This window comes from Eptatretus burgeri, chromosome 17, assembly GCF_056783735.1.
Source record: "Eptatretus burgeri isolate ZD-2024b chromosome 17, Ebu_testis_v1, whole genome shotgun sequence".
NCBI lineage: Eukaryota > Metazoa > Chordata > Myxini > Myxiniformes > Myxinidae > Eptatretus > Eptatretus burgeri.
Genome location: NC_140977.1, coordinates 57,121,931 through 57,135,349, shown reverse-complemented (window position 1 = coordinate 57,135,349; position 13,419 = coordinate 57,121,931). Strand labels below are relative to the sequence as shown.

The window sequence follows — 13,419 nt, the reverse complement described above, 5'->3', positions numbered from 1 at the left end:
TGAGGTGATCTCACCCCCGATTGTACGAGGGGAACTTCCATCTTGCTGGGGCGGAGTCGGCCCTGAGGTGATCTCACTCCCGATTGGACGAGGGGAACTTCCATCTTGCTGGGGCGGAGTCGGCCCTGAGGTGATCTCACTCCCGATTGGACGAGGGGAACTTCCATCTTGCAGGGGCGGAGTCGGCCCTGAGGTGATCTCACTCCCGATTGGACGAGGGGAACTTCCATCTTGCTGGGGCGGAGTCGGCCCTGAGGTGATCTCAACCCCACCTATGGCCAGAAACATATGCGTCATGGCCCTGAAGGAGTCTAGGGGGATTTAATGCAGAAGACTAACTAAAAAGAAACTCGCAGCGCACACATATAATTCCCATTAGACATAGGGGAGAGATTCTAACTATCCACATTATATTTAACGAAATAGCTAAACTTTGGGTCAACTGTATGTGTGAATGCGAATGGTTTCCAGATTCGTAACAATATGTCTTTCAGTTTTTTTTTGTTATCGATTTCATGAAGAATTGCAATTTATTTTGTTATTGTGAGATTCACTTTCCTTGCGTGAAAATCATTTCGATCGGCAATTTGGTGACGATGCGCGCGCCCGGTCAAAGGTCACCGGCAAGATGGCCCCGGTGCAGGAATTGTCAATCATTTTCGTGTGTGATCGATTTGATGTGAGAGAGAAAAGATACGAGTGCAAATTCAAAATCGTAATTAACCATTCGGTAAACGTCTATGAAGAAAGAGGCGCTTGGAGTCTGCTTATACACCGTCCGATTTCTCGGCGTACTGACGTCACAGCCATGGCGTCTTCGGGAAGCGCGCTGTTTCCGCACCTCGTTCGACGATTGATTTTACACACTCGTCCGCAGGTTCATCGTCGGGCAAAGAGCGAGTGTGAAGGACAGGACGTCGTGTTTGACACAACACTGTTGGACTACATCGTGTGCCCGGTTTCCAAAAAACCCCTGAGGTAAAAACCATCGAGCATCGACCTTCGACCTATTAAATCGATTTGGGATTGTCGAGTTCGTTTTAAGTTGCTGTTAAATTTAAAGCTGGCTGATTGTTTACCCGTATTCCTTCTTTTGTATGAAACGAATAATGTTTTTGGCAAAGTATAAAAATAGAGGAAACGAGAGAGGAGGAAGAGGTTTGTGAGGAGGTGAAGGTTGTTGGTGAGTATCCTGCCGTGCCAATGTCGTAATAATATTGAGGAGTGGAAATTAATGGGTAGGAGAAATAAAAATCGTCATCACTTTTGTGCAGAAACAAGACGTACAAACAAATTACCTCTCAAATTGTTTGTATTGAACTGCTCTAGAAATTAAAATGTCGAAAATGCAAATCAGATCAATATGTAGGTCACCAGAGGTCAAAAGGTCACCGAATTTAATGAACTAGTACGTGCCCGTAAAAAATAAATAAATAAATATTCAAACCGCGAGCAAGAAACAACCACACAGGCCGTTTCTTCGCTCTCGCGTGCCCGTACGTGCGTTGCCCGGAAGTTCGCATATCGCAGTTATGATTATTCGCAATTTAGTTTTAATGGCCAATTATTAAATTGGCGCCAACGTATTTTGCCTTTTTGCAATGTCGTCGCAAGGAAAAACAAAAAGAGAAGAGAAGAGAGGAACAAAAAAAATTTACTTCCTGGTTCGGAGCACACCAGCTCACTCTGGTGTTACCGAAATTTATGCACCGTCTAATATGAAAACGATCATAACTTGGGGCATAGTGTTTATCTATAAATGCGCATAAGAAATCGAGAAATTATTAGAATACACGAAGTCATCATTCTCCGGAAGCCCGTACGTTGTAACCTGTAATGGGGAACGCGGCTGAGCTTCCCTTCCCCCATCGGCCACACCCATGCAACAACGTGTCTTGTCATTGGTTTGGTAAATAAATGGCCATCACTTGGGAACCACTTGTCCGATTAATATCAAACCTTGAAAAGGCACATCATCAGGTCCCCAGAAATATACCTGGCAAGTTTCAATCGGATCGGACCAGTGGTTGTCGAGAAACAGCGGTCACACACACACACACACGCACACACACACGCGCGCGCACACACACACGCACACACACACGCACACACGCACACACGCACACTGATGGAATTATAGATAGATGCTTAAAATCAGGGACTTGTCAAATATGTAGCTATTTTAACCTTGAAATTGGATTTTAAAAATTCTTTCCTTGCAGAAATGTTTTTTGAGTAGAGATCATGTGAAGCATTGAAATCATCCTTGCTGAATTGTTTCTTTAAAATATTTAATCAGTAACAAGTGGACGAAGATCAGTTTTCAAAAAAGACCAAAAAATAACACCCATTTTCTCCAGGTAATTGAGCACTCGTATCTCTGCATTACACAGTTCCCCCAAAACATTATATTACAGAGCAAATGAGGTTTAAATATACAAAATTGAACCGGTGGGAGTAAACCAGTGTATTGTTTTTGTTTTTTTCAGGGATGCCCATCTGCAGATGTGAAAAGGAAACATGGCTGACCAATAACACGGTTGGTACAAAGCGGCCCCAGACAGCCAGCAGCGGTTGGCATTGACCGAAAGACAAGAAAATCGAAGAAGTTAAAGACGGATAAAGGAACAATAACCTGTATGACAAACTGTTTTTATCGCTTTATCTTCTACCTTTAGCAGAATTGAGGTGAACTCCTTGAGGGAGTCTGGTTATGAGGTCGGCTGCTGCTTGTGCAGAAACCTCTGGAAGAACTTTTCCTCTGCTGTGACTTGACGAATGCCAAGTCATTTCTTGAGATTTTTTTTCCTGCACTTTGTGGAGTTTTCAACAATCTACCTTTACCAGATTACCCCTCCAAGTTGTTGAGCATTTCCAATGCATCACCGAGAGGGATCGATGAGGCACGTAAAAAATCCTGCCCCATAACCTTGATCAATGAATGACAGACCTTGCTGTACTTCTGAGTAAGCTTATTCTTCACAGTTATGCACTTCATTTTACTTGGTGGTGTTGTAGCATATGTTGTTTGCAACCATGTCGTACCCAGCACCCTACAAACAGAACAAAGCATATTGCCAGTTCAGCTGTTGTGCTTTCTCAATCAATGATTTGTTGTGTGGATTGGTAATTTTCGCTGAAAGTCATCTTCCATCACGGAATCTCTTATTACAAATGACACGGGTTACTGCAGCTTCAAACCTACAAGACTTTGACCTTGCAGACCTTCTCTTACCCCCAGAGGTACTGGCTATTGTCTTAGGACTAGAGGAACCATGACATGTAGCTGTGGGGTGATGAGATTAACTGAGCCACTTTTTCTGGCCCAGCATGCAACCCTTAGGATGAGTAGAAGTATTTCTACATTTTGGACGCCACTTTAGCTGTTTACAGTCCAACCAGTCTTTCTGTTCAACATCAGATGAATGTCTCTCTGCCATAAAGACAACCCGAGAACTCAAAGCTGACTTGAGTGTATTTCCAGACGGGTAATATCTTGAACAGTTTATCTTCTTTTTTTTTAAAATTGTCCTGGCATATGACACACACAGAGTATATTGTTCCTTTCTCTGTCTTTAACTTATTCGATTTGCTTGTCTTTTGGTCAATGCCAACCGCTGCTGACTGTCTGGGGCCCCTTTGTACCAACCGTGTTGTTGGTCAGCCATGTTTCCTTTTCACATCTGCTGATGGGCATCCCTGAAAAAAAAAACAAAAAAAACAATGGACAGGTTTTCTCCCACCGATTCAGTTTTGTATATTTAAACCTCATTTGCTCTGTAATATAATGTTTTGGGGGAACTGAGTAATGCAGATATACGAGTGCTCAATTACCTGGAGAAAATGGGTGGTTTTTTTTTTTTTGTCTTTTTTGAAAACTGATCTTCGTCCACCTGTTACTGATTAAATATTTTAAGAAACAATTAAACAAGGGTGATTTGAATACTTCACATGATCTCTACTGTAAACATTTCAGTCATAAAAAATTTTTAAATCCAATTTCAACGTTAAAATTGCTAAATATTTGACAAGTCCCTGATTTTAAGCATTCTTTAAATTTGGTGACCTTTTGACCTCTGGTGACCTACATATTGATCTGATTTGCATTTTATATATTAATTTGTAGAGCAGTTATTGTACAAACAATTTGAGAGGTAACTCGTTAGTGTGTCTTGTTTCTGTACAAAGTTATGACGATTTTTATTTCTCCTACCCATAATTTCCGGGCCTCAATATTATTACAATGACAACTTTAAAGCTGACGTTTCACCTTCGTACAAAAAACATTGGCAGGGTAGTCCACCCTAGCATGATTCTAGGACGTCCTCTAAAGACATGAGGGGGCACCAACGTTTTACAGCACAAAGTCCCTACTTTTTCAAAAAAATGGGGTTTTCCCATGGGTACGAGGGAAGCATTCCAGATGACCTTCTTCAGGGCTCTATATACTACTTCATCTTCTGCTTCAAAATCTGAGAAAGTTTCAAGACTAGTTCATTCGATTTGTGATAATGTGGTGATTTCTACCAGTAAAGGTAGAATCAAAGCAGGTAAACACCTTACCATGGGACTTATAATGAAGACCATCACTGGCACACCATATAAGAATGAAGTCAAAGTGAGACACATCCTGAATCGTTTTGGTCATTCAATCAGCTACCACACCGGCGAAGAACTTGAAACTGAGCTGGTCACTGAAATAACTGGCAGGCAGTGTTCCACGTCCAATGGACTGCTGTAGCAAGCTGACTTGTGAACGGAATTGGCATAGGACAACTGACAAAACTACTGAAACTCTCTGGCAGTGTAGGTTCATGACACAGTTGGAATTTGTTACAAAAACAGTCATGAGAGACACATGATCAAAGAAATGATAAGATGACAACTCCAGACCATCACAGCAAAAGAAACGAATGTTGTCAATAGTGTTCACTCCGCAATAAAAGTACTGAAGCCATATAGAAAGAAGTCAAAGATTTTGGCATTTCAACATGATACCAAGAGTATTGAACGACCCAAGAGTATTGAAGAGTATTGAACTTCATCTGACCGACATGTTGTCTGAGTAGGTGTGCCAGCAATGATGTCTTACCATGAAGAAGCCGACACGAGAATCGTGTTTCATTTACATCGCACCAAATGGATTCACCTAGGGGCTGGCATCACTATCAGGAGTAATGAGACTGATATCTTGATCATTCTGCTTTACTATATGTCCCAATCAATGTCAGTGTGAGAGTCTGAATGGATGCAGGCCTGAGTAGCAATACCATTAGACGCCACATCCCTATTGGAGACACGGTAGGAAAGCTGGATGGTCAGGTTATAGAAGCCTCGCCTGATACATGAGCATTCTCGGGATGTGATTATATTGCTGCCTTCCTCAATGAGGGAAAGATCAAATCGATAGAACTCGTGATGAAGAATGATGAATTGGGCACCTGTCAAACCACTTCACCTGCCGTTTTGTCAACATTTGAGAAGTTTGTTTGTCAACTTTATGGAAAGCGTGCAAGACAGTATTGGTCGTGCAATATCTGTTATCTTCCAGAAGAGATCTGCACCCAAAACATGAGAGGACCCACGGGCATTGATAAAAGGTTGTAAATCCAAGTGCATTGCCACCTTGGTCCATCGTTATACGCAACAAAATCAGGCGCACCAATTATGTAACACATTTGGAAGAAGGCATCATTGCAACAGCCTTATACTGAGGAAAATGGATGACACATTCCAGATCAAATGGAATGATGGTGATCAGGTACCAAAAAACATATGCCAGGCACTTAATGTGGAAACATCAGCAGGATTCACAGATTAGGATGATTATGAGGAAGTTACTGATGTAGATGCACTCGCTGTATGGCCCCGACGAAGCAAACCATGTTGAACCCAGCTCGTATCTAATCCCTTTCATAACACGATGCGTGCTCCTTGTCGTGTTGTGTTTTCTGTACCATGGAACCCAAACGGGTTCTGCACTCTACATGCCTTTTGAAATATCAACTCGATTGTAAAAAAAATCTCCATTTTGGTGTGATGGGCACCAACCCCGCAAACTCCACCTAGAACGAATGGATTTCCATCCTGTCCAAACGATGGTGTGTCTCATGACACCAGTCAAGCACCGATAAAGCAGTTTTATCGTCTAATTCGAATGCTTAACAACCAAACAACAACCGCAGTGTGTATGGTGAGTGAGCTTCAATTAATTAATAACCACCAGATAACCCGGTTCCACCGGGCTGATGTAAGGGAATTTCTACCCAATAGAGCGTGTAATATTTTAGGAGTTTGTTACGAATGTCCTTTGACAGAATAATTGTAGGGTCCCATAATCATTTATTGTCATGTTGAAAAAAAAGTCCTGAACCGCCTTCTTCAAGCCCTCAACCCCCCCCCTCCCCAAACCCCCCACCTCCATCTCAGGTTCACAGCTTTCCCTTTCTTCTTCCAGTTTTCAACCTCCCCCCTCCCAAAACCAATCCCTCAACCTCCCTTCCCTCCTGTTAGTCTGTCTGTCTGCTTGTTACCTCTGACACTGAAGGAGGATGGAGGTTATGTTTTCACCCCTGTCTGTCTGTGTTTGTTAATTGCCGGAATCCTTCGTATTTCGGCAATTATCTTGGTCGGTTGTGTGTGTCATTCTGTGTGTCTGTCTCTGTCGCTGTCTGTTTGTTTGTGTGTTTGTTTACCCTGTAGCAGCCACACCATTTCAGCTATCATGACCAAACTGGGTACAGATGTCGGCCATGGTCCAACTTAGACACTTGTTGTTTTTGGTGAATCTAGGTCAAAAGTCAAGGTCAAGGTCACCGAAAAACCGAAATTCTTATTTTCGCAATAACGTCCGCTAAAATGTTCGTATCGACTTCAAACCAAATCTAAAATGTGCATCTTCCAATACTGCATCCAACCATATGTCTCATTGGGGTGTCAGTCACACCAACACCCATCTTAGCGGTCAGGGGTCGAATGTCGGGGGGGTCGGGTCAAAAATTTCAAATTGCGATTAAAAACGCCATTTCCAACGCCAAACGCCAAAAACGATTAAAAAAACGATAAAAAAAGTCCGATTGATTTCCAAGTGATGATCATGACCAAACTAAGTGCTATAACTCATTAAACAGTAGCACTATCGACTTATAAGAACCAAATTGATTTCCAGGTTTTTGTTTTTTCAGAGATCATGGAGATATGACAGTTATTCTGGCAATTCCTTGCTCAACGAGCAATTTCATTTGCTTGTTTGTGAACAAAATATCTCAAAATGTTGTGGGCGCATTCGGACGAAATTTTGTGGAGAGTTTGGGGATATAACAAGGATGAAATTATTTGATTTTGTTGAAGATCCAAATCCGGATCTAGATCTGAGAATTTTAAAAGAGATTTTTCACCATTGAGATGTATGGCCAAAAACGACATATTGCAGCACATCTCAAAAAGTTGTGGACGGATTCAAACAAAACTTGGTGGGCAAGTTGGGTATGTAACAACGAAGAATTGATTTGATTTTGGTGAAGATCGAAATCCAGATCCGTGAATTTTTTTCATTGATTCTTCACCATTGAGTGACGGGGCTAAAACGATATAATAGTACGATATTTCAAAAAGTTGTGGACGGATCCGGATGAAATTTTATGGAAGAGAGTGTGTGACAAGGACGAACTGATTAGATTTTGGTGAAGATCCGGATCCGGATCCGGATCCGACTACTCGAATTTTTAAGTGATTCACCATTGAGAGATCGGGCCAAAAATGATAGATAGCACAATATCTCAAAAAGTTGTGGATGGATTTGGACGAAACTTGGTGGACATGTTGGGTGTGTGACCACAACAAATTTCTTTGATTTTGGTGAAGATCTGAATCCAAATCTGGATATGAGAATTATTTAATTTTTTTCAGTGATTCTTCATCATTGAGAGATTGAGCCAAAAATTATATAGTACTATATAGCATGATATTTAACCTGCGCCATCTTCGAAGATGGATGGAGGTTACTGTTTTCACCCCTTTCTGTTTGCTTGTTTTTTTGTGTGTTTGTTTGTTTGTTTGTGAACAGTATTACGGAAAAACTCCTCGACGGATTTCGACAAAACTGGGTGGGGGGGGTTAGGGATGGTCCAAGGATCATGCCATTAAATTTTGGGCTTGGTCCCCCCCCCCCTCGGAGCACTGCAGTTCGAGCAGAGAGTGGTAGGCTCTTGACAGAGGAGTCTGAAGTGAAGGCCCGCTGGGCCGGTTACTTTGAGCGGTTGTACCAGGCTGATCCCCCAGCTGTCGAGTTGGACGTCAAGGGTGTTACAATCCCTGTTGCTGACCCCCAAATCAACTGTGGTCCACCTTCGCTTGTGGAAACACGGGCTGCGGTGAACCAGTTGAAACGGGGCAAAGCTCCAGGGATCTGTGGCATCCATGCCGAACTTCTCAAGGCTGGTGAAAATGCTGCACTCGTGTCGTTGCATGCAGTTTTGTGCTCTGCCTGGAACACAGGCATCATCCCAACTGACTGGAAGAGGGGCCTTGTTGTCCCTCTCTGGAAAGGGAAGGGTGATCGCCAAGACTGCAACAACTACCGAGGGGTGACGCTGCTCTCAGTGCCGGGCAAGGTCTTTGCTCGGATAATTATTGATAGGGTTCGCCACCATCTGCTTGAGCACCAGCGTCCAGAGCAGTCAGGCTTTACACCAAAGAGGTCAACGATTGACCGTATCCTTGCACTTCGTGTCCTCACCGAACGCAGACGAGAGTTTCGGCAGGGGCTGCTTGCAGCCTATGTTGATCTCTGTAAAGCCTTCGATTCAGTGAATCGGGATGTCCTCTGGAGGATTCTTGGTCTTCGTGGGGTGCCACCAAAACTGATCGATCTGATGTCTGAACTCTACTCTGGTACTGAGAGTGCTGTGAAGTGTGGTGGTACCACCTCTGACTTATTTCCAGTTGTTACTGGAGTTCGTCAGGGATGTGTACTTGCCCCCACACTTTTCAGCACTTGTATGGACTGGATTTTAGGGAGGATGTCGGAGAGATCAAGTTGCGGTGCATCGTTTGGGAATGTCAAGATCTCGGACCTTGATTTTGCAGACGATGCAGTCATCTTTGCGGAGACTTCAGACATCCTTTTGGGGGCCCTCGAGGCGCTGAATGAGGAGTCGGAGCCGCTGGGATTACGGGTTTCTTGGGTCAAAACTAAGATCCAGGCTTTCGGTGACATCTTGGATGCTGCTGTCCTGTCTGTGTCTGTTTGTGGTGAGGATGTTGAGGTCATGGAGAGATTCACTTACCTTGGCAGTGATATTCATGTCTCTGCTGGCTGCGAGTCAGAGGTCAATAGACGTCTGGGTCGGGCCTGGGGAGTAATGGATTCACTGGATCATGGGGTGTGGCGCTGCCGGTACCTGTGCGGGAGGACGAAAGTCCGAGTCTTCAGGTCCTTGGTACTTCCAGTCTTGCTCTATGGGTGCGAGACTTGGACTCTGACCAAGGATCTGAGTCGGAGACTTAATTCCTTTGGTACCAGGTGTCTTCGGAGAATCCTTGGCTATCGCTGGTTGGATTTTGTGTCCAATGAGCGGTTGCTGAGAGAGACTCGGATGAGATTTGTTACCTGCATAGTCCGTGAGCGTCAGTTGCGGCTGTATGGACATGTGGCTCGTTTTCCTGACGCTGATCCTGCTTACCAGATTCTCTCAGCGAGGGAGTCTCATGAGTGGAGGAGGCCAGTGGGCCGACCACGTGCCTCATGGTTGCAGCAGGTTGACCATCATCTCAAGGAGATGGGGATGGGCCTGGCATCTGCCTGGGGGATGGCCAGATGGAGGCCCCTGGAGTACCGGCGGAAAGTGGACGCAGCGACGCGCTGTTCTGGCACATGCTCCCATACCTGACCTGACCCCCCCCCCAAAAAAAATTGTTAGAGAAAAAAAAATTTTTTTGTTGCATTTCTACATGTTTTAAGTGATTTCCAACCCCCCCCCCCAAAAAAAATTTGTTAGAGAAAAAAAAAATTTTTTTTTTTGCATTTCTACATGTTTTAAGTGATTTCCAACCCCCCCAAAAGAAATTGTGAGAGAAAAAATGGTTTTTTTTGCATTTCATGTTTTAAGTGATTTCCAACCCCCCAAAAGAAATTGTGAGAGAAAATTTTTTTTTTTTTGCATTTCTACATGTTTTAAGTGATTTCCAACCCCCCCCCCAATTGTTAGAGAGAAAAATTTTTTTTGCATTTCTACGTTTTAAGTGATTTCCAACCCCCCCCCCAAAAAAAAATTGTTAGAGAAATTTTTTTTTGCATTTCTACATATTTTAAGTGATTTCTACCCCCCCCCAAAAAAAAAAAATTGTAAGAGAAAATTTTTTTTTTGCATGTCTACATGTTTTAAGTAATTTCCACCCTCCCTCCCCAAAAAAAATCGTTACCCCCCCCAAAAAAAATTGAGAATTTTTTTTTTTTTTTGCATTTCTGCATGTTTTCAGTGATTTCCAACCCCCACCAAAAAAAATTGTTCAAAAAATTTTTTTTTTTTTCATTTCTACATGTTTGAAGTGATTTCCAACCCCACCCCCCCCCCCACCAAAAAAAAAGTTGCAGAAAAGAACTACAACTCTGTCAGCACTGTTGACATCATATTTAATGAAAAGATATAAGGTTCACTTGAGTGACCCAGCAGTATTGGCGGCGGAGGTTTTGCACTCTCCCGAGTGCTCCCCCTCTAGTTCAAACATATTGTGACGTCCACGGGACTTGAACAGTCCCGCCAACGTAGAATGAGCCGAAACGATGGAGGCGGTTTATTTATTTATAACCCAAACATGGCGGTTCTAATCGCTCTACCGCAAACGGGACGAGGAAGGTGGCACGCGTCACTTTTCACTGAGTTGATGATGTTTATTTGTTTTTACTATTGACCAGAAATAACAAGACTCGGCAAGAAGAGGGATCTGGGGCGATTCGACGGGATGGTGTGGGATCGGGCGTGGGGAAAAAACAGACAATTCCAATGAATATAGAGATCTCAAACCTTCTAAGGCGCCAAGCGCACACGCACACGCACACGCACACGCACACGCACACGCACACACACACACAAAACGTAGCTATTTCTGGTGGTCAGGCTGGACCGTGGTGTGGACGCAACTGTCCCTGGATCAGCGCCGGACGAGCTGGCCTTGCTCTCGTCAGGGGGGGCAGGAGAAACCGTGGTGCTGTCGACCTCCTGGTCTTGGCCCAAGTCCGCTCACAGCCGCCAGGGAACCAGTTCTGGCGCCAAGTTGCGAGCAGGAGAGGGAGGCAGGTCCGCCCGCCGTTCGACCCCGTACTCCGAGTCAGCAGAACCCCAGAGCCAACCAAGGTGAGGCACAAGGCTCAGCAAGGCTCCAAGACACGATCAAGAACACGATCGAATCAGCACAACAACAAGGATGCTCCCCGCGCAACAGCCTCCCCACCAAAAAAACACGATCTTTTGGTTGTAATCTTCTTCCTCTTTCTTTTCGACCCCGAACAGAACCTTTTTATCCTCCTGTCCTCGTCACCTCCAACCGAGCCGTTTATTGGCCCACCGCCGTCGCTTTCTGCCAATCGTGATCATGGGGCAGAGCCATCCGCTGCACTGTCCTGTGACGTCACGGCCAGTCTCCAGAGAATACCAAAAAGGGGTTTACGCAGACACACTTACCCTATCCCGTGTCCCTATCTAATTACGTGACAATTATCATTTTCCCCCTTGAAGAAATGAACATTTACTAGACAACTTATCACCACTGAATTGCTACTTATTACATCGAGATCCTGGTAAACTCGAACAGCATGGCATACCTAATTAAACATCCTAATTACCCTTTGAATGCATACCCCCCCCTCAAACGTACCAATATATTGGGCCCGATATGTTATCCTGGATCAGGCATTATGGGACGGAGGCATGCGCTCTACCGAGTGCCCTTATAGGTTTGCTATTATTTTCTTTTGACAGCATAATAGTCACTAACTGTTCAGACTGCTCAGGTTTCTTGGAAAAGTAAATTGATGGAAAGGTAATTATTTGTTGACAGATTTGACTGAATAGTTTGTGGATATATTGGGTTAATTTTTTTACTTCTGTTGGATGTGTAAACCAACGACTGAGCCTATACACCACGTGTGCAACAAAAATGAATGCAACTAAAAATTGCATGAATAACAATATTTGTAAGCATCCGCATGCACTGTCCGGACCCAAGAGCTCTTCAATGAGTTATCATTCAACATTGTACTTGCTGTGGTTACAACGTTTACCCTGTTCAGACACAATCGTTCAATTTGTATTGATATATCGATTGATAAAAGATAGATTAATGGTTAGAGTATTTTGGAATAAACATGACATCCCCACGTCCCCTTCCTGTCTCCTGTGCTGATATGTCATGAACGGTATGGTGTTCCAATCCAGGTATGACGCTTCCTCCAAGGAGCTGGTTAATGAAGAGCTCTCCATTGCCTACCCTGTCGTGAACGGAATCCCACAGTTGGTACCCGGAGATTCCCGCAAGCTTCAACCGAAGGATTCGATCTCGACTGGCCCTCCCGCCAGTTAGGCCACGTTCTTGTTTCCTCGACTTTCGGAACAACCTTCACAACCCAGTCACACCCACGACGCCATTCGACCGAAACCACGATGGTGTCGGTAGCTGCAGTTTGTGTGATTTGGGCTACGGTGACCCTTTGTGGCATGCTGTGTGCTCTTTGGGACGGGCCCGACGGCGAGGCGTGGCTGAGGGGCAACGGTCTACCTTACGTGTGTCTCGCCTTGGGTGCGTCTGGGCCCGTATTGCTGCTTGGTCGTGTCGGTCAATGGCTCGGTTTGCAGCTGTTTCAGCACAACTGAACGTGTGGAACTCATTTTGTGTTTATATTTTCAAAATGATTTATATTGTAAAAGTTTAACCGATGATGAGGTAAAATAAATGTTTCTTACTTTGCACTGCTCAACATTTTCTCTTCTCCAACGTAGAACCAGGATTAAAATGAAATGGGTGCACATTGATAAATCACAGGAGTGTCATGTCACATGGAAAGATCCGTTTGTTATAAAACGAAAATTTCATCAAAAATGATTGGGTTAGACCATTTCTTGCCTTGCGTCAACACAAATGGCGGGAATTTCAGTGCAATGTTGCATCTCTTCCACACGTTTATTCGAAAGGAAAATTACAAACGGGTGTGTGCTGATAAAACTGGTTTCAGATTCTACAAAATGTACAGGGTGTTCCACAAATCACTCTGGAACATGAAGTAATTAAGGGACCAAGCCAACGTAGCTGGTACCCAATTGATTTTGTACTGTTTATTACCTCCGTCACCGAAGGTGGACGGAGGTTACGTTTTTATCCATTTGTGTGTTTGTTCCTCTGTCCATGAGTACGATATCTCAAAAA

At 43.9% G+C, this 13,419-nt stretch overlaps 1 long non-coding RNA gene across 1 annotated transcript; it reads left to right on the top strand.

The window, feature by feature from the left end:
• Positions 1-285: 285 nt before the first annotated feature.
• LOC147010201 (uncharacterized) lies at positions 286-12,965 on the top strand. The gene is made up of 2 exons (XR_015053028.1): positions 286-978; positions 12,435-12,965. It is a non-coding gene; the product is annotated as an uncharacterized LOC147010201 (long non-coding RNA).
• Positions 12,966-13,419: the final 454 nt, after the last annotated feature.